Below are 18,437 nucleotides of genomic sequence, written 5' to 3'. Positions count from 1 at the left end.
TCTGTGCTAAAAGTACTAGCATATGAGTTAATGTTGCCTGTTTCTTTCTGAGTCTCATACGAACCCCATGGAAAGGGAACATTTTCAGCTATATTTATGGAGAGTTTAGAAGGGTTATTTACACAATAGTATCACTTATGCCTTCCTGCATAACTGATGAATTCTTGTGACCCAGTAGCATTCTTTTATCTGCTAGCCTGCATTGTATCTTTCAAGGTGCAAATCTTAAACCCAATTTATATTATTGTATGACAGTATTTTGTATTAAGTGCTTTAAATGGAAAAAATAATAGCAATGGAAAAGGGGTGGAGTTTGGGGCTGGGATAAAGGCAGGATAGGCGAGGTGGCTAGGTTTTTAACTTTTTCAAGCTTTATAATTAAGAAATCTGCATGCATTGTGTAAGAAATCGGATTATTAGTTGAGAGGGGTGAGAGCACCAAATTGTAAACACAATACTTGTCAGTGTGAACCACAAAAAAGTGATTAAATAAACCTGTGCTTAATCCTCTGGTAGCTTAGCAGAAAAGCAGTCAGGTTCAACTTGGAGGCAATGTGTAAAGTATTTATGCAGCACAAAAAAAAAGTAAAAACACAAGACAAATCCTGCACCAATTTAGAAAGACAAAGTACATTTTGATAAATTATTTGACACCAAAAGTCTAGTCAGTACAACAAGAGTGAACTTTTAAAGTGTAAATCTGATAGAGACTTCTAGCTGCAGATTCCTTACGTGTGATTGTCCCAGACGTCAGGCTGGATCTGGAAAATTTTGCTGAGCAATACCCCTTGCACGCCCCGTCGGGTGGCTCCATTCGGCTCCGCGTGACATCGTGGGTGTTGTTGGAGACAGATGTGACTGAGCACCCACCTATATAGGCACCACCCAGGCACGCTGTCATCAGTTCTTTTCTTACTGCACCAGTTAGTGCAGTTCTGGAGAGAGCTTACCCATCTGTCGCTTTTTGACTGGCATTTTTTCAACTTCTGTCGAGATTTTTTAGCTTGTCGAGGACATCTTTGAAGAAGGATGGGTTCAAACCTTGTGACTCCTGTCACCATGTCATGTTGGTCACTGACCCCCAACTTGTCTGCCAGTGGTGCCTCCAGCACAATCACAACTCCAAGTAGTGCTCAGACTGCTGGGCCATGGCGCCAAAGGCTTTGAGGGAGCGGCTCCTAAAGCTGCTTGTGGCTCAGCGGTCTGCAACACTGGCGCGTTCGACTTTGAGAAGGTCTGGACTAAGTTGAAAAAGGAGGACTACATGTCAACATTGGATCTCAAGGAGCGTACTTCCACATACCCATCCATCCTTCTCACAGAAAATACTTAAGGTTTGTAATACACGGCGTACACTATCAATTCAAAGTGTTACCGTTGGGAATAACAGCCACAAGGGTATTCACAGAATGCCTAGCAGTAGTAGCCGCTCACATAAGGAGACAGCACATGCACTTATTTCCATACTTAGACGACTGGCTAATAAAAACCAACACTCAACAACAGTGTCTTCTTCACACGCAGTACATTATAGAAACTCTACACAAACTTGGGTTCTCTATAAATTACCAAAAATCACATCTGCAACCATCCCAAATACAACAATACTTGGGAGCAACACTCTACACACAAAAAGCAATTGCCACTCCAAGTCCACAAAGGGTCCAAGCGTTCCAAAATATAACATCAAGCATACAGTCAAACAAACACTACCCAGTAAGGTTTGTAATGAAACTTCTAGGCATGATGTCCTCATGCATAGCCATTGTCCCACACGCAAGATTACACATGCGGCCCTTACAACAGTGCCTAGCAAAACAATGGACACAAGCACAGGGTCAACTTCAAGATCTAGTGTTGATAGACCGCCAAGCACACTCCTCGCTTCAATGGTGGAACCCTATCAATTTAAACCAAGGCGGCCATTCCAAGACCCAGTGCCTCAAGCCATGATCACAACAGATGCTTCCATGATGGGGTGGGGAGCACACCTCAACAAGCACAGCATACAGGGTCAGTGGGACAATCAACAAAAAGAACTTCACATAAATCATTTGGAACTGCTAGCAGTGTTTCTAGCATTAAAAGCATTTCAACCACTGGTAGCCCACAAACACATTCTTGTCAAAACTGACAACATGACAGCAATATATTATCTCAACAAACAAGGGGGGACACACTCGTCACAACTGTGTCTCTTAGCACAAAACATTTGGCATTGGGTAATTCACAGTCACATTCGCCTGATAGCACAATATATCCCAGGCATTCAGAACCAGTTAGCTGACAATCTCAATCGAGATCACCAGCAAACTCACAAATGGGAAATTTATCCCCAGATCACTTCCTCCGCTTGGGAACACCAAACATAGACCTATTCGCAACAAAAGAAAACGCAAAATGCCAAAACTTTGCATCCAGGTACCCACCCTCAATCCAAGGGCAATGCACTATGGATCAGTTGTTCAGGGATATTTGCTTACGCTTTTCCCCCCTCTCCCACTCATTCCTTATCTGATCAACAAACTAACTCAAAACAAACTCAAACTAATACTCATAGCACAAACCTGGGACGCCAACCGTGGTACACAACACTGTTGGACTTATCAGTAGTACCTCACATCAAATTACCAAACATACCAGATCTGTTCACACAACACAAACAACAGATCAGACACCCGAATCCATCATCGCTCAACCTAGCAATCTGGCTCCTGAAGTCTTAGAATTCGGACATTTAAACCTTACACATGAGTGTATGGAGGTCACTAAACAAGCTAGAAAACCTACCACAAGACATTGCTACGCAAACAGATGGAAAAGATTTGTTTACTACAGCCACACTAATCAGATTCAACCACTACATGCCTCCACAAAAGATATTGTAAGCTAATTATTACACTTACAAAAGTCTAATCTAGCATTCTCTTCCATTAAAATACATCTCACTGCAATATCTGCCTATCTGCAGATTACACATACAACATCGCTTTTTAGAATCCCAATCATCAAAGCATTTATGGAGGGTCTAAAAAGAATCATACCCCCAAGGACACCACCAGTACCTTTGTGGAACCTTAATATTGTATTAACACGACTCATGGGGCCACCATTCAAACCCATGCACTCTTGTGAGCTGCAATACTTAACTTGGAAAGTAGCCTTCCTAATAGCTATCACATCACTTAGAAGAGTAAGTGAGATACAAGCATTTACTATTCAAGAACCCTTTATACAAATACATAAACATAAAGTGGTTCTCCGTACAAATCCCAAATTCCTACCAAAGGTCATATCACCATTCCACCTAAACCAAACAGTGGAACTCCCAGTATTCTTTCCGCAACCAGACTCAGTAGCCGAAAGAGCCTTACATACATTAGACATAAAGAGAGCACTAATGTATTACATTGACAGAAAAAAACTATTTCGTAAAACAAAACAATTGTTTGTAGCCTTCCAAAAACCTCATGCAGGTAATCCTATATCCAAACAAGGCATCGCCAGATGGATAGTTAAATGTATTCAAACTTGCTATATTAAAGCAAAACGAGATCTACCTATTACACCTATTACACCAAGAGCACATTCCACTAGGAAAAAAGGTGCCACAATGGCTTTCCTTGGGAATATACCTATGACAGAAATTTGTAAGGCAGCCACCTGGTCTACGCCTCATACATTCACTAAGCATTACTGTGTAGATGTGTTAGCAACGCATCAAGCCACAGTAGGACAGGCTGTATTAAGAACATTATTTCAGACAACTTCAACTCCTACAGGCTAAGCCACCGTATTTTGGGGAGATTACTGCTTATTAGTCTATGCACAGCATGTGTATCTGCAGCTACACATGCCACCGAACGGATAATGTCACTTAACCCAGTGTACATCTGTTCATGGCATGAAACGCTGCAGATTCAAATGCGCCCTCCCACCTCCCCGGGAGCCTGTAGCAGTTATTAGTTGAATGAAAATTTTAAATTTGTAAATAAATATTATTTTAATACACATTATGTACATACATACCTACTCCATTGCATGGGCACATCTAGTATACTCACAACTCCTACCTAACCCTCTGCGGGGAAAACAATCTAAGATGGAGTCGACGCCCATGCGCAATGGAGCCGAAAGGGAGGAGTCCCTCGGTCTCGTGACTCAAAGACTTCTTTGAAGAAAAACAACTTGTAACACTCCGAGCTCAACACTAGATGGCAGGATACAGGGAGTGCAGAATTATTAGGCAAGTTGTATTTTTGAGGATTAATTTTATTATTGAACAACAACCATGTTCTCAATGAACCCAAAAAACTCATTAATATCAAAACTGAATATTTTTGGAAGTAGTTTTTAGTTTGTTTTTAGTTTTAGCTATGTTAGGGGGATATCTGTGTGTGCAGGTGACTATCACTGTGCATAATTATTAGGCAACTTAACAAAAAAAAATATATACCCATTTCAATTATTTATCATTACCAGTGAAACCAATATAACATCTCAACATTCACAAATATACATTTCTGACATTCAAAAACAAAACAAAAACAAATCAGTGACCAATATAGCCACCTTTCTTTGCAAGGACACTCAAAAGCCTGCCATCCATGGATTCTGTCAGTGTTTTGATCTGTTCACCATCAACATTGCGTGCAGCAGCAACCACAGCCTCCCAGACACTGTTCAGAGAGGTGTACTGTTTTCCCTCCTTGTAAATCTCACATTTGATGATGGACCACAGGTTCTCAATGGGGTTCAGATCAGGTGAACAAGGAGGCCATGTCATTAGATTTCCTTCTTTTATACCCTTTCTTGCCAGCCACGCTGTGGAGTACTTGGACGCGTGTGATGGAGCATTGTCCTGCATGAAAATCATGTTTTTCTTGAAGGATGCAGACTTCTTCCTGTACCACTGCTTGAAGAAGGTGTCTTCCAGGAACTGGCAGTAGGACTGGGAGTTGAGCTTGACTCCATCCTCAACCCGAAAAGGCCCCACAAGCTCATCTTTGATGATACCAGCCCAAACCAGTACTCCACCTCCACCTTGCTGGCGTCTGAGTCGGACTGGAGCTCTCTGCCCTTTACCAATCCAGCCACGGGCCCATCCATCTGGCCCATCAAGACTCACTCTCATTTCATCAGTCCATAAAACCTTAGAAAAATCAGTCTTGAGATATTTCTTGGCCCAGTCTTGACGTTTCAGCTTGTGTGTCTTGTTCAGTGGTGGTCGTCTTTCAGCCTTTCTTACCTTGGCCATGTCTCTGAGTATTGCACACCTTGTGCTTTTGGGCACTCCAGTGATGTTGCAGCTCTGAAATATGGCCAAACTGGTGGCAAGTGGCATCGTGGCAGCTGCACGCTTGACTTTTCTCAGTTCATGGGCAGTTATTTTGCGCCTTGGTTTTTCCACACGCTTCTTGCGACCCTGTTGACTATTTTGAATGAAACGCTTGATTGTTCGATGATCACGCTTCAGAAGCTTTGCAATTTTAAGAGTGCTGCATCCCTCTGCAAGATATCTCACTATTTTTGACTTTTCTGAGCCTGTCAAGTCCTTCTTTTGACCCATTTTGCCAAAGGAAAGGAAGTTGCCTAATAATTATGCACACCTGATATAGGGTGTTGATGTCATTAGACCACACCCCTTCTCATTACAGAGATGCACATCACCTAATATGCTTAATTGGTAGTAGGCTTTCGAGCCTATACAGCTTGGAGTAAGACAACATGCATAAAGAGGATGATGTGGTCAAAATACTCATTTGCCTAATAATTCTGCACTCCCTGTAATGCATAGTCTGGGCGGACAAACTCAGTCGTCCATGCCTAGCGGATCACGAGTAGTGTCTCCACTTGGAGGTGGTGCAGGGACTCTTTCAGCAATGGGGAGAGCCTTGGTTAGATCTGTTCGACTCCAAAGAGAACGCACAATGTCAGCAGTGTTGCTCATTGGAGTTTCCAAGGGGGCACTTGCTCGGTGACGTCTTTCATCTCGAGTGGAGCTTAGGACTCCCGTACACCTTTCTTCACATATCACTTCTATCCAGAGTTCACAAGAAGATCAAGAACGGCCGGGCTCAAGTAATCCTTGTTGCTCCGGATTGAGCACAGAGAGTCTGGTATTCCAACCTTCTGAAAATGAGCATCAATCCTCCAGTCGGGCTGCCCCATCTGGAGGATCTTCCGTCCCAGTTGCAGGGGAGGGTTCTCCGCCTGAACTTGTCAACTCTGCGCCTTCATGGTGGGGATCAGACCCATATTATATCCATGTATGCTGCTGATACCTTAATATATGGGGAGGGGGCCCGAACAGTCAGTCCCACGACTGCTACGGCTAATTGAGCCTTGGTAATGTCTCAGGGATCCTGGTAAATAGGCATAAAACAATATTATTTCTGCTGGCCGCACTAGCTGCGGGCACTCTGGGAGACCTTGCACGAGTGGCCCTTCCATGGGAGCTGTCGAATTTTCGCTACCTCAGCTTACAGATCACCCACGATCCACCCCTCCAATGCAAACTAAATATGGCCAGAGTGGTAGCAAGATTGCATGAATCCATCTGTTTATTGATAACCCTGTCATTGACTGTAATGGGCTGAGTAGCTCTGAGTAAAATGGTGCTTTTCCCACTGTGCCTTTGTCATGCAAAATTAATTCTGCACTTTTACTGCATCAGTGTTTAAGCGGCTAGATGAACTATTGGTGAAAGTAGTATGAGCAGAAAAAAGATGTAGAGTCAGTTTTGAAATGCTGAAATTAGACTTAGAACAGGGTGGTCTAGGGCTACCTGATCTTCAGTTATATTATTTTGCAGGGCGACTGCAATATGCTGCAATTTGGTGTGACAACCCCAACTGGGAGAAGGCTCTGCTATCTGGCTCCATAGGGATTTACCAGCTGCCTTCGGCTTGGGTGGTTTCTCCCGTTCCAGAGACTCAACGAGGTAATAGGCTTTACCCTGTGGACAGTAGACGGCTGTCGTAATGCAGGTGAATTGTACCTCAATGGTACATTCATGTTGTTAGCCGAAGTGAAGCTCCACTATCCGATCATTCAGAACCTTCAATTTTTACAGTATCAGTGCCTGTCCCACACGGTACAAGGGATATGGAACTCTTATCCCAACAAACTGGAGCAGTCCTCTGTAATGCCGTTGATCCTAGACCCTGGTTCTTATCGGGGGAATCATCTGCCAATTCAACAAGGCACTAAAAAGTGATTGACAAACAAATCTTAGGCGCAGCAGGGTATCATGGGATAATGTGATTGAGACCCCCCCCCCCCCCCTCACAGGTGGAAAATGGCTCAGGACCTTATCGCTGGTTCGAGATGTGGCCAGTAATGCTCGTTTCACACTAGTGCAATTTTACTTTATACACAGAGCCTACTTAACCCCACAATGTCTACACAGAGCATATTCGCCGTGCTCAGCCTCTTGCACTAGGTGCAGAAACACCTCAAAAGATTTTAGTCTTGTGGCCCGAGACTGTCCGCTAGTTGTGTAGTTCTGGGAAGAGGTGCGGATGGAAGTCTGTAGGTTAACGGCGCATAGAGTGGATCTTTTGGTCTGCCATTGCATCTTGAGTTCATTACTGTTACCCAAGCAGGATAAAAATATGAGATATAGGTTTGCACAGTGGGGCTGGTTCTTGTGCATTAGCGTATAACCATACACTGGGCCAGTTTGAAGAGACCGAGGTTGACTAGGTTGAGGGAGAACTACCTGGAATGGGCAGTGGCTGAAGAGAGTAGACTGCGTAAAGTGCACAGGGATGACAATGTGGAGCAAGATTTGGAAGAGTGGAGTGACATGTTGCAAGAATTAACAGGCAGAGGGCCATGCACCACACTAGACAACCCCCGGGTCCTGCCAGACATATAATAGGCGACCTAGATATCGCCCGCCCCATTGGTCCGTCACGCTAGAGCTCAAACCTGATGACTAAATTGGTGCCCTATTAATGATACATGATAGCATGCTTCAAGACTTTTCCGTTTAAAGTTGATATTCAGGCCTACTGACTAGATGCCAGTCTTCTTATTAAAATGTGTAAAAGAATGAGTGGAGAATGCCTGGTGTGACCCTGGTTGGGATGGCCTCTCTCCCCCAAGTTACTCACCTGCCCAGTGTCTTTTGAGATATGTCCAGTGCACAAATTTTATGTGGTTTCTTGTGTTAAAATGCCAATAAAAATATATTTAAGAGAAAACCAATGTGCCTTCTTGCGTAGAGATTGAGTGATGGCAGTTGACAGCTTTTGACCTTCCTCCCGAAGTGTGTATCATTATCTTGTCAGTCAGACGTTCCTCCACAAAGATGGTATACGCCTGTCAATGGCAACAATTTGTAAAATATTGTACAGAGAAGTCTATAGATCCTCTCTCTGCTTCGCTATCTGAAATTCTTCTCTTCATTCTTTCTCTTGCCCATCAGGGTTCCTCTCTGGGGACACTGAAGGGCTATCTTTCTGCTTAAGGGCTATCTTTCTGCTTATCAGCCTTTTTGTGGCTGCCTGATCAACCCTCTTTTTTCAATGCCACTATTGTAAATAGATTTCTTGTAAATATTTTCCTCCTACGCCCTTTGTAATACTTCAGTGAGATCTTAATTTGGTCCTAACGTACCTCATGTGTGCTCCCTTCAAGCCACTACACAATTGTCCCCTCTCGCTCATCACCATCAAAACAGACTTTTTAGTTGCTATCACTTCTGGCCAGAGGGTGAGTGAGGTACAGGCCTTATCATCTAAACTGCCATATATCACTGTATTTCTGGAAAAAGTTGTGTTATTCACCTGTGCCTCTTTCCTTTCCAGGGTTGTGACTCCTTTCCACCTTGGTCAAACTATCACTTTGCCCACCTTCTTTGCTCCCCCACATCCCTCTAAGGAAGAAGAGCGACTCCACCGGCAGGACCCAAAAAGAGCGTTGTCATTCTATCTTTATATTACAAAAGAGTTCTATGTGGACGACCAACTCTTTGTGGGGTATGTGGGAGCAAATAAGGGACACTCAGTACAGAGATGGACCATTTCATGCTGGGTTGTTCGCTGTATCAAGACCTGCTACACTCAGGCTAAGAAATCAGTCTCCCGAGTGCTAAAGGGTCCGTTCCACCACGGGAAAGGCTGCAACCACGGCACTAGTGTGTGGAGTCCCAGTTCTGGACATCTGCCAAGCAGCAATGTGGTCGCCACTGCACACGTTTGCAAAGCACTGCTGTCTGGACATTCAGATCCGTAGGGACAGGCATTTCGCCCTTTTGGTCCTGCAGGACTTCCTGGTCTGAAAACATTGTCCACAGCCCACCACCAGGAGGATATGGCTTAGGTATCTAATCAAGGGTAAGGAATCTGCAGCTAGAAGTCTCTATCAGAGGAACATGTTACTTACCTTCTGTAACACATTTTCTGGTAGAGACTCTGCAGGTTCCTTACACCCCCCCCCCCCCCCCCCATGCCTCCCTGCTTTGCCTACTTGTTATTAGGGTTAGGGTGATCTCTTTTTCAGGGCCATAGTTCTGACACACTTTGCGGCAGTTCTTTTCGTGGCTCTGCGCTTCTAACGTGGAAAGTTGTGATAAAAGTAACAGACGCCTATATGGGTGGCCACAACGTCACATCCGGCGCCAATGATGCCACATAGAGCTGAATGGAGCCACCCGACAGCATGCGAAAGGGTATTGCTCAGCAAACGTTTACAGATCCAGCCTTACGCCTGGGAAAATCAAAGGCAAGGAATCTGTAGTTAGAGTCTCTACCAGATAATGAGTTACTAAAGGTAAGTAAGTTGTTCAATATCACCTAGAAGATCAAACCATCAGCCACAGACATCTAGTCATGAGAGACTGGTGCAAAGTCGAAAGTTATGACTGACCGCGATTGAGCATGGGTCTGATACATGTAGTGGATTGGGCCTGGTCTCTGCTCACCTTCGGATTTAGAAGAAATTAAAAAATATATATATATGAAAATTGTCTCAAGCAGTAACAAAGTGCAAACACAACACAAAAAAATTCCAAACGAATTTAGAAATAGAGTGAAATTTAATAAAATTGCACCAAAATGACAAAAAATCCAATCGGTAGATCCAGAGGTATTCGTTGTTAAAGCTTTAGGTGAAAACAGCACCAACAATCACAAAGTTCTATTCACGGTTCTCTTATCAAGCTGGATTGGGGGAAAAGTCACAAGTTCAGGTCGACCACTACGGATCGCTGGTTGGATACAGGGACAAGAATTGTCCTGCTGAAGAGTTAGCTTTGCAGGTCCACATGAAGAGCTGCTGTTCACATTGGCAGGGGCCTTAAAGAGGTCACAGACTTTCACTGCCTTTAGCGTGAAGAGATGGTCTTCGATTGGGCTTCGTGTGGGCAATCAACGCAGTTGTCATGGTCAGCGCATAGTGCAGGTCTTGCTTTAACCTTGCGTTGGCTGTTGTGCGGACAGTCGCGGGTGGTGCGAAGAGCAGGTCCCACTGGAGCTTTGCATTGTAATAATTGCAGGCAATTTTCAGCACAAAGAGATCACTTTGCAATTGCAAAGTGCATAAAACTTTTGCAACTTCAGCTTTTCTTCAGGAGGAGTACACTCTGATGACAGTTAAGGGTCCACGACCTGGAGGGGAGGTGGGGCAATTCTTGTGGAACAAGACTCACTCCAGCACAGCCCAGCAGCAGAGATCAGGCAAGTCAGGGGAGGTCCAGGTAGTGCTGGTCAGCTAGGCAGCTGCAGGGAGGCATCTGGAAGCTTATTGTATCCCTGTAGCTCACACAGCTCAGTCAACTGACCCTTAAAGGCTAGGTTCAAGGCAAGGAGGTCCAGTCTTCCTTCTTCAGACACCAGGGCAGTCCGTCTTCTGAAACCTTCACGGGTTCAGGAGTCTTCTGATGAGGGGTTCTGAAGATGCCACTCTTCTATATGGTGCAGTCATTTTTTTTTGGGGGGGGGGGGGGGGGGTGTATATGTATGTATGTATGTGTGTGTATATATATATATATATATTTATCACAATTTAAAGCAATTTCCTCAATCCAGGAAAGGAAAACCGGACACCATGGCCATGCACTCTTATTTTATTGACGCGTTTCGGCCGTAGCCTTGCTCACAATACCATTTAAATTCATTCTAATCACATATATACCTAAATCAAAAAACATGGACAAAGGACCAATTTCAAAGACAGATTCACCAGGATGGGCTAATATGGCAGCCATTTTGGAGTGTAACTTTTTCACATAGCAAAGTATTCAGAAATAACATAATGTTTACCACAACTTGTCCTGAGGTATTAACATTATATTCATATCAATTAATTAATTTCAAATTATTGGCTTTTAATATCTAAATACAATATTGTGTAATCAATACCATTTCTAAATCTTAAATTGAAAATATTCTAATTCCCCTAATTCATTAATAGCAAACTGCCATCTCATCCACTATGCCTGCTTTTCCAATTTTCTCACCTGAACTACTGTCTTATTATTGACTCACAGAGCGTCTACTCATATCTAAAATCTTATTTACTCTTATAAAAACATATCCCAATATTTAAGAAACATTTCAAAAATACAAAAACCCCAAAGTGTTCAATTCACCTGTTATAGTTAGTTATCTCAAGTAACTATAATTTGTGCCCTGCGACCTCGCCATGCTCAGTTTTTTCGTCAGAAATGTTATTTATATATATAAGCACACACATTTTATGCAAATACATAACCCTTTGCAGTTTACAGTTTCGTCCGTGGCCTGTTGCGTGAAATCATGAACAACTCTCGCTTCTTGCTTGTTTCTCTTCTAGAAAGTTATTTGCTCATAAGGACATTGACATAAGCTGCCCAAAATAAACCCCTGGCTGTCGAGCAACTGCCATTAGAATTCAAGTTAGGAAATGGAAGATGCTGGCTCCTTAAAGAGTCGGTGCACGTTGTTTCCAGTTTCTCTTTACACTGTGTCAGCCTTCTTAAAGACTATTGAAAAATTAACCTGTAAAGGCAATAGTGGTTGCTACTACATTTAAAAATGCCAGATCCCACCTCTGTTTGGCAGATCTTCCCTAAAAAGCACTTCAAAAGACACCCCTATTGTTAAGGTAGAATTGAGTATTGTGTCCTGAGACCTTATGAGTCCTCTTTGATTATGTGATTATGGTGAAAGCGTCTTATGTGGTAATGTTCTCCAACGTACATCATATACAGTGATACACTAGTTGCAAGGCCAGTGGGGGGTGTCAGATTGGTGTATTTGAGTAATGGCGTTTGTTGAGGTACGATGTGTCTCAGCATTAACATCGGTCGTATCTTAGCTCTATACTGGGTTTTATTGAGGGCCTGTTAGGAACTTCAACAACTTTTTTTTAATTTAGGGCAGTATCTTGAAACTGTTAAGATCTTCCCCTATATTGTTTGTACCTTTGCATTGAAATTGCTAGTATGTGGAGTGAGGCACGCTCCAACAGCCAGTCTTTTTAACACTCTTCAGGTAATGGTATTGGTTCTTGAAAGTATGATATCCTTGTGACATTGTGTATACCTGGTCAGGACAGTTTCTCTTAATCTTGTAGGTGAAGGACAGTTTCTCTTAACTCCTTTAGGTGTTGCTGCAAGTTTGAACTCCACTGCTCGTACCATGTGAGGCTGTAGAGGCATATGCTCTGCATACACTTTCCACCTAGTGTTGGGCACAGATGTTTGAAAGTTGCTTTTGTTCAGAGTTATTTTCAAGCCACAAGATGTGTGGGGACTCAACCCTTAGACCAGAGTGTACCAGGACAAAGACCTCACCTCAAATTGTTCTTTTTTCTGCCATCGGTTTCGGACGTTAAAGTGCCAGCTCCGGAACTGATTACTTTAACCCCAGCAATAGGGAAATGATTGTGAACCTCTTCCAAGCTGGCCAAAAACACTGAGTCCAGGGAATCGATGTGCATTATAGATACTGAACACAGCTTGGATCAATTAATTTGAAGCAGGAACTCTCAATTCCACATAGGATTTGGTATGTGGCTGGATGTACTGACGTTCTAATTTTATTAAGACCATGATATAAAGTAGCACCTTTCATGGACTGTATACCTGGGACATCGAAGTATACATAATGTTGCAGATTGTCAGGCTTGGCAGACACTAGTTGGGAATTTCATCTGCCCATAGGAAGCCTTTGTTAAGGGGAATTTCGTTGACTACGGTGTGTCTCTGGATTAAGAATTTGATTAAAAACTTAAGCATATGAAAAGGATTCACTAGTCATATTTTGGATGAAGCTTTGATATTTGCACAGTTGTTTTGTTGGCTCTCTTTTTAAATGTTTCTAATGTCTGGCCAATGAGCAGCTGGCCTTTGAAGGTGGGCAACTTAGTTCAAAGGACGTGCGTAACTTCAGGTGGTGCAGCATTGGATTCCTTGGCTGCCATCTCTTGTTCAGCACCATACGATGTAGACTGGACAGGGCCAGCCTCCTAGGTAGAGGGATTTCATTGTTGGTGGCCTTGTGGCGACACACCTGGCTTAGAACCACTGGATTTTCAGGCGTTTGATGGCTTTCGTTTTTTTTGGAGAGAAGGTAGACTCATCGCTGGTGCGCACTTTAAGGAGAGCAGAGCAGCAACCAGGTCCTTGGGCTTGTCTGTTGCCCCTCCTCACCCCAAGCCCACCTTCCGCCCATTTCGTGGACACGGAACGGTTCTCCAATTGTGTCCATAACCGACCAACCACCACACCCACAGTGGCTGAAGATGTGGATCCCATAGACCATGTGGGACAGATCGGGTCAGTCCACCACCATCCCTGGCAGCCGCAACCTACAACCCCTTTAGTTTGCCCTCTGGCCATCATGAGCATCCAGTGGGAGGCAGAATATTCCATCAACTGCACTACTGGCAGTCAGACCGTTGGGTCTTTCATATCGTCCGAAGGGGCTACTCCCTCCCCTTTGTGACTTCCCCTCCACCCACGCCACCCACTTAGGACAGACTGATGGAGGACCACTTCTCCTTACTTCATCAGGAAGTTCTGGTTGTGTTGGCCAAGAGAGCCATAGAGGGGGTGCCAGCATCAGAAGTAGGTTGTGGTTGCTATTGCCACGCCTTTCTAGTGCCCAAGGAGGAAAGAGGCCTTTGTCCTTTCCAAGACCCGTGCCTTCTAAATCTCTTCCTGAAAAATGTCAAGATGATCACACCTGCACAAATTCTGTCTGCCCTGGACCCGAGAGACAGGATAGAAGCATTGGAATTGTAGGACACACATTTCTACGTTCCTGTCCTGTCTGCCCACAGATGTTACCTGCGGTTAACAGTGGTCCAAGTGCACTTTCAGTTTGCCGTGCACTCCTTTGGCCTTCCTAGCAACCCTCGGGTGTTTACAAAAGTGATGGTGGTGAGTGAAGCTGATCTGCAAAGGTTTGGGGGGGGGTTCTGGTCTTTCCCTATCTCAGCTATTGTCTATTAAAGGCAGGCTTGCCCAGGCAGTCGTTTCTCACCTCCAAACTACGTATAATCTCCTACCCCCACGGGGTTCACTGTCAGTGTACTGAAGTCACCCCCGACTGACTTCCTCTTTAATGCTCCCTTTCATCTAAGCTGTTCTGGACACAGCGAAGCTTTGGGCCTGTCCCCCCCAAGCGCCAAAACCAGAATATTCAGGCTATGATACTAATGTTTCATCCTCTGGAATTTGGTGAGAATGACCCTGAGTTTACTGGGCCTCATGGCATCCTGCTTGTAACTTATGTCTGTTGGCATATGCAGGCTCTGCAGTGGGACCTGAAATCCTAGTGAGTGCTGCATCAGTGGAATCTCTCACATGGAACATGGTCCTGATCTCAGAGGGAACTGCAAAAAATCTGCAGGGGTGGCTGAATAACTGCAATTGTCAGCAGCAGACCCTTCTCCCTTTCTCAACCACACTCTTGTCTCTGGTGGAGTTTGAGCTCCACATCTACCTGTTGGCCCTTCGAGCAGTTCATTGGCATTGAAACTCTTTGTTCTTGAAATCATAGGAAGGCTGGTTCAGGTGTTCACGAACACCACCTCCATCTGGTACTGCAACAGACAGGGCAGGTTTGCGTCATGGACCCTTTGTCAAGATGCGCTGCATCTATGGGCATGGCTGTAACGCCAGGCCATTTCAATTGGGGCTCAACACCTGGTGGGCTTTCTGAACGCCAGGACGGACAAACTCGGCTGAAGATGCCTAGAGGATCACAAATGGCATCTCCCCCTGGAGGAGAGGTGGTCCAAGGCCACTTTCAGCAGTGGGGAGAGCCTTCTCCAGAATGCACCATATCTGCAATTGTATGCACTGGAGTTTCCAAGGCAACTCTTGCTCAGAGTTGCTTAATCTCTCAAGTGGAGCTCCTGCTTCCTGTACGCCTTTCCATGAATACCACTCCTGCCCAGAGTTTTCAAGAAGTAACAACCAAGCCCAAGTTATTCTTTGGGCTACAGATTGGGCACAGTCTGGTAATCCGAGAAGTTGAGCATGACCATAGGTTGTTCAATCAGGCTACCTCTTTGAGAGGACCTTCTTTCGCAGCAATTGGGGGGGGGGGGGTTCCCTCAAGCCATTCATCATGTCCCATGTCCCATTGGCATCTAAATCCTATTCTCACCTCCTTGATATGTGCACCCTTTTGAACCTCTGAACAATTGCCCTCTTAGGCTATTGACCATCAAAACTAGCTTTCTAGTGAACAAAACATCAGCCAGGAGGGTCACTCGACGCACCCTCCCTACACAGCCTTTTACCCGGACAAGCTGGTTCTCCAGACACATGCCTCTTTCCAAAGATTGTGACTTCCTTCCAAGTAGGCCAAAACATCACCCTGCCTACACTTTGCTCCACCTTACCCTTCAAAAGAGGAGGAAAGATGCCACCATCTGGACTCAAAAAAGAGCGTTCTCATTCCACCTTGATCGCGCAAAAACAGTTCTGGGTGAGTGATAAACTCTTCGTGGGGGCACGTAAAAGCTAAGAAAGGAAGGCCGTGCAGAAACGGACCATCTCAAGGCGGATAATGCTCTGCATCAAGATTTGCTACTCATTTGCCAAGAAACAGTCCTCTGAGGGTTTGCACCCTCATTGTACCAGAGGTAAGGCTCCGACCACTGTTAGCCTGCAGAGTAATTTTCCTGGATATCTGTCAGGCAACAATATAGGCATCTTTGCACACGTTTACCAAACACTACTGCCTGGACAGTCCAGCCGGTCCTGACAGGCTCTTAGCCCGTTTGGTCCTCCAGGACTCTGAGTTCAAATTGGCTTCGCAGACCCACCTCAGGTTAGGCATTGCTTGAGTATCTATTCTAAAGTAAGGAATCTGTGGCTAGACAACTCCATCAGATGAACAAGTTACTTACCTTTGGTAATGCCCTATCTGGTATACCTGGAGAAAAGGACCAAAGGTGCACCTAAGTTCCCTAGCACCCAAGTCTACAACCTACTTGTTTGTTGTCCCTGACTGGCTTTCCAGCCAGAGCCTGCAACCTGTCTTCATGAGGACCAAGCGGAAACCATTGGGCACCTGTCGCCTTACTGCATCCCTGCATCCCTACACCCGGCTGCCCTAGTGCTACCCGGAGTGACCTGCTGGTGTGGTTCTGATCAGTGCCCAGTATTTACCTTAACTCTCTGACATTTGCCTTGTAAGTCATTGTTAACCCTGTGCTTGCTGAGCATTTTTTTCCTCCATAGGTTTACATTTCAGAACTCTGTGAATTGTACTAAGTGTTCTCAGATTTATTCTTTGGTGTGTGTGTTTCATGTATTGCCTCTGTGAGTACAACAAATGGTTAGCACTTCTCTCATAAGCCTAACTGCTCGCCCACACTATCACAAAATCGAGCATTAGTTTTATCTACTTTTGCTTCTGCAAAGCAAATGGGGATCCACTGAACTGTCTTCACAGTGATCTTCTTTTTAGAGCATGATATAGGAAGCCAGCTTCCTACACTCAATGATAAAAAGTTTTATCACTGGAGAGTATGCCAGTGCGTAGAGTGGTATTTGGCTACACTATATTAGAGTGAAATGCATCCATGCATCCATCCATTTGAACGTGAAGGTGCATGTTGCAATAGGAAAATAACACCAAATGGCCACTTGCCCTGTCACTGAATTCTGCAGAATATGGCAGAATTTTAATGGAATTCTGTGTGATTCCGCTAAATCAAACCCCGCAAGTTCTGCACACCCCTAGTTAAGATGTATGTGCTGCAGGAGGAGGGAGATTGCCTCATAAAACTCCTCTCTAAGTTCAAGAAGTCCATCCTGCAGAATCTCCCAATGCTTCAGGAATGCTCAAAACTGCCAAGACCACTTTAAGCACTTTGCGAAGGTCAAATTAAGGTATCCCCAATGACCAAGTATGCTTTACGGGCCATGTCCCAGATGACTCACTTGTTAGCCACGTGGCAAGAAAACGAGCCTTAGAATAGGCTACTGGGGACACTTCTCCACAAAAAGTGAGCTAGATGAAGGTGCAGTAGGAAAATGTGGCAGTGAGGGCCACCACACAATAGAAAATTGCTTACTCTTTTGGCGCGCTTTCTGATACGACTGACGCCATTGGGAGAAAATGGAGGTGCTGGGCAAAGGGGTCAAGAATTGGTATGAGTGGAAAGTGATTTTTCATGATTATTAAATGTACGTTGGATGCTGCGGACACTATCTCAAATGGAGATTAACACCAGTATCCTCTTTCAACACCACGCTCGGTTGTGAATTTCGGCAGAAATTCAATAATGCCTATTGAACGTGCCCTTTGTCAGGGAGCCTTTTTTTCTGTCAGGCGGTTGCTACAGTGATTGAGAGGAACAAACAGAACAATGACAGTCCTGCAGACCTCTGCTACAAGATCTCCTCTGTTACAGACCTCTTCTCTCCCTCCCCCCCCCCAAACACGCGCGCACACACACACACACACACATAACCCACCCTCCCACCCCCAAGGAAGACTTGAAGCTTGTCCTTCCCCAATGGGGAGGAAATATTCCCTGCATAAGTGGGTGCTTCAGTAGTACAGTAGGTGTACTGCCTATAGTTCCATTCCATGCCACCACACATTTCACCTGGATGACAAAGGGGCATTCAAGCTTGTGTACCCATACCAGCACTGAGAAGTTTACTTCTTGTGTTTTTTTTGTCTTGGCCACCTCCATCAAACCAAAGAAACAAAACTGACCCTGCTCTAACTCGAGACCACCTTTTCTAAGGGTCAGGAGACTCTTCTTACATGTCCAAGCATGGTGATGAGTCACTCGCGTGTGCTTACTGGTTAAACCGGTCCCCAGAGGCTCTCTTCCTCTCAGCAGGAATTAATTGTACTCTAAATTGATGGCAGAGATCCATGAACATCAGGACTTGGAAAGCAAGGTCTTGTCCCTTAGGGGGCAATCAAAGGTTTTACCCATTTAAGGTTTACACATGGAACCATGGGTCA

At 44.6% G+C, this 18,437-nt stretch overlaps 1 protein-coding gene across 3 annotated transcripts in view; it reads left to right on the top strand.

Annotated features, from left to right (window-relative positions):
• Positions 1-18,437, top strand: part of KDM1A (lysine demethylase 1A) — a 590,627-nt gene that overhangs the window by 505,941 nt on the left and 66,249 nt on the right. The gene's annotated exons all lie outside the window — the stretch shown is intronic.

Source organism: Pleurodeles waltl, chromosome 3_1 (genome assembly GCF_031143425.1).
Source record: "Pleurodeles waltl isolate 20211129_DDA chromosome 3_1, aPleWal1.hap1.20221129, whole genome shotgun sequence".
Classification (NCBI taxonomy): domain Eukaryota; kingdom Metazoa; phylum Chordata; class Amphibia; order Caudata; family Salamandridae; genus Pleurodeles; species Pleurodeles waltl.
This window is presented reverse-complemented; position numbering and strand designations above follow the sequence as displayed.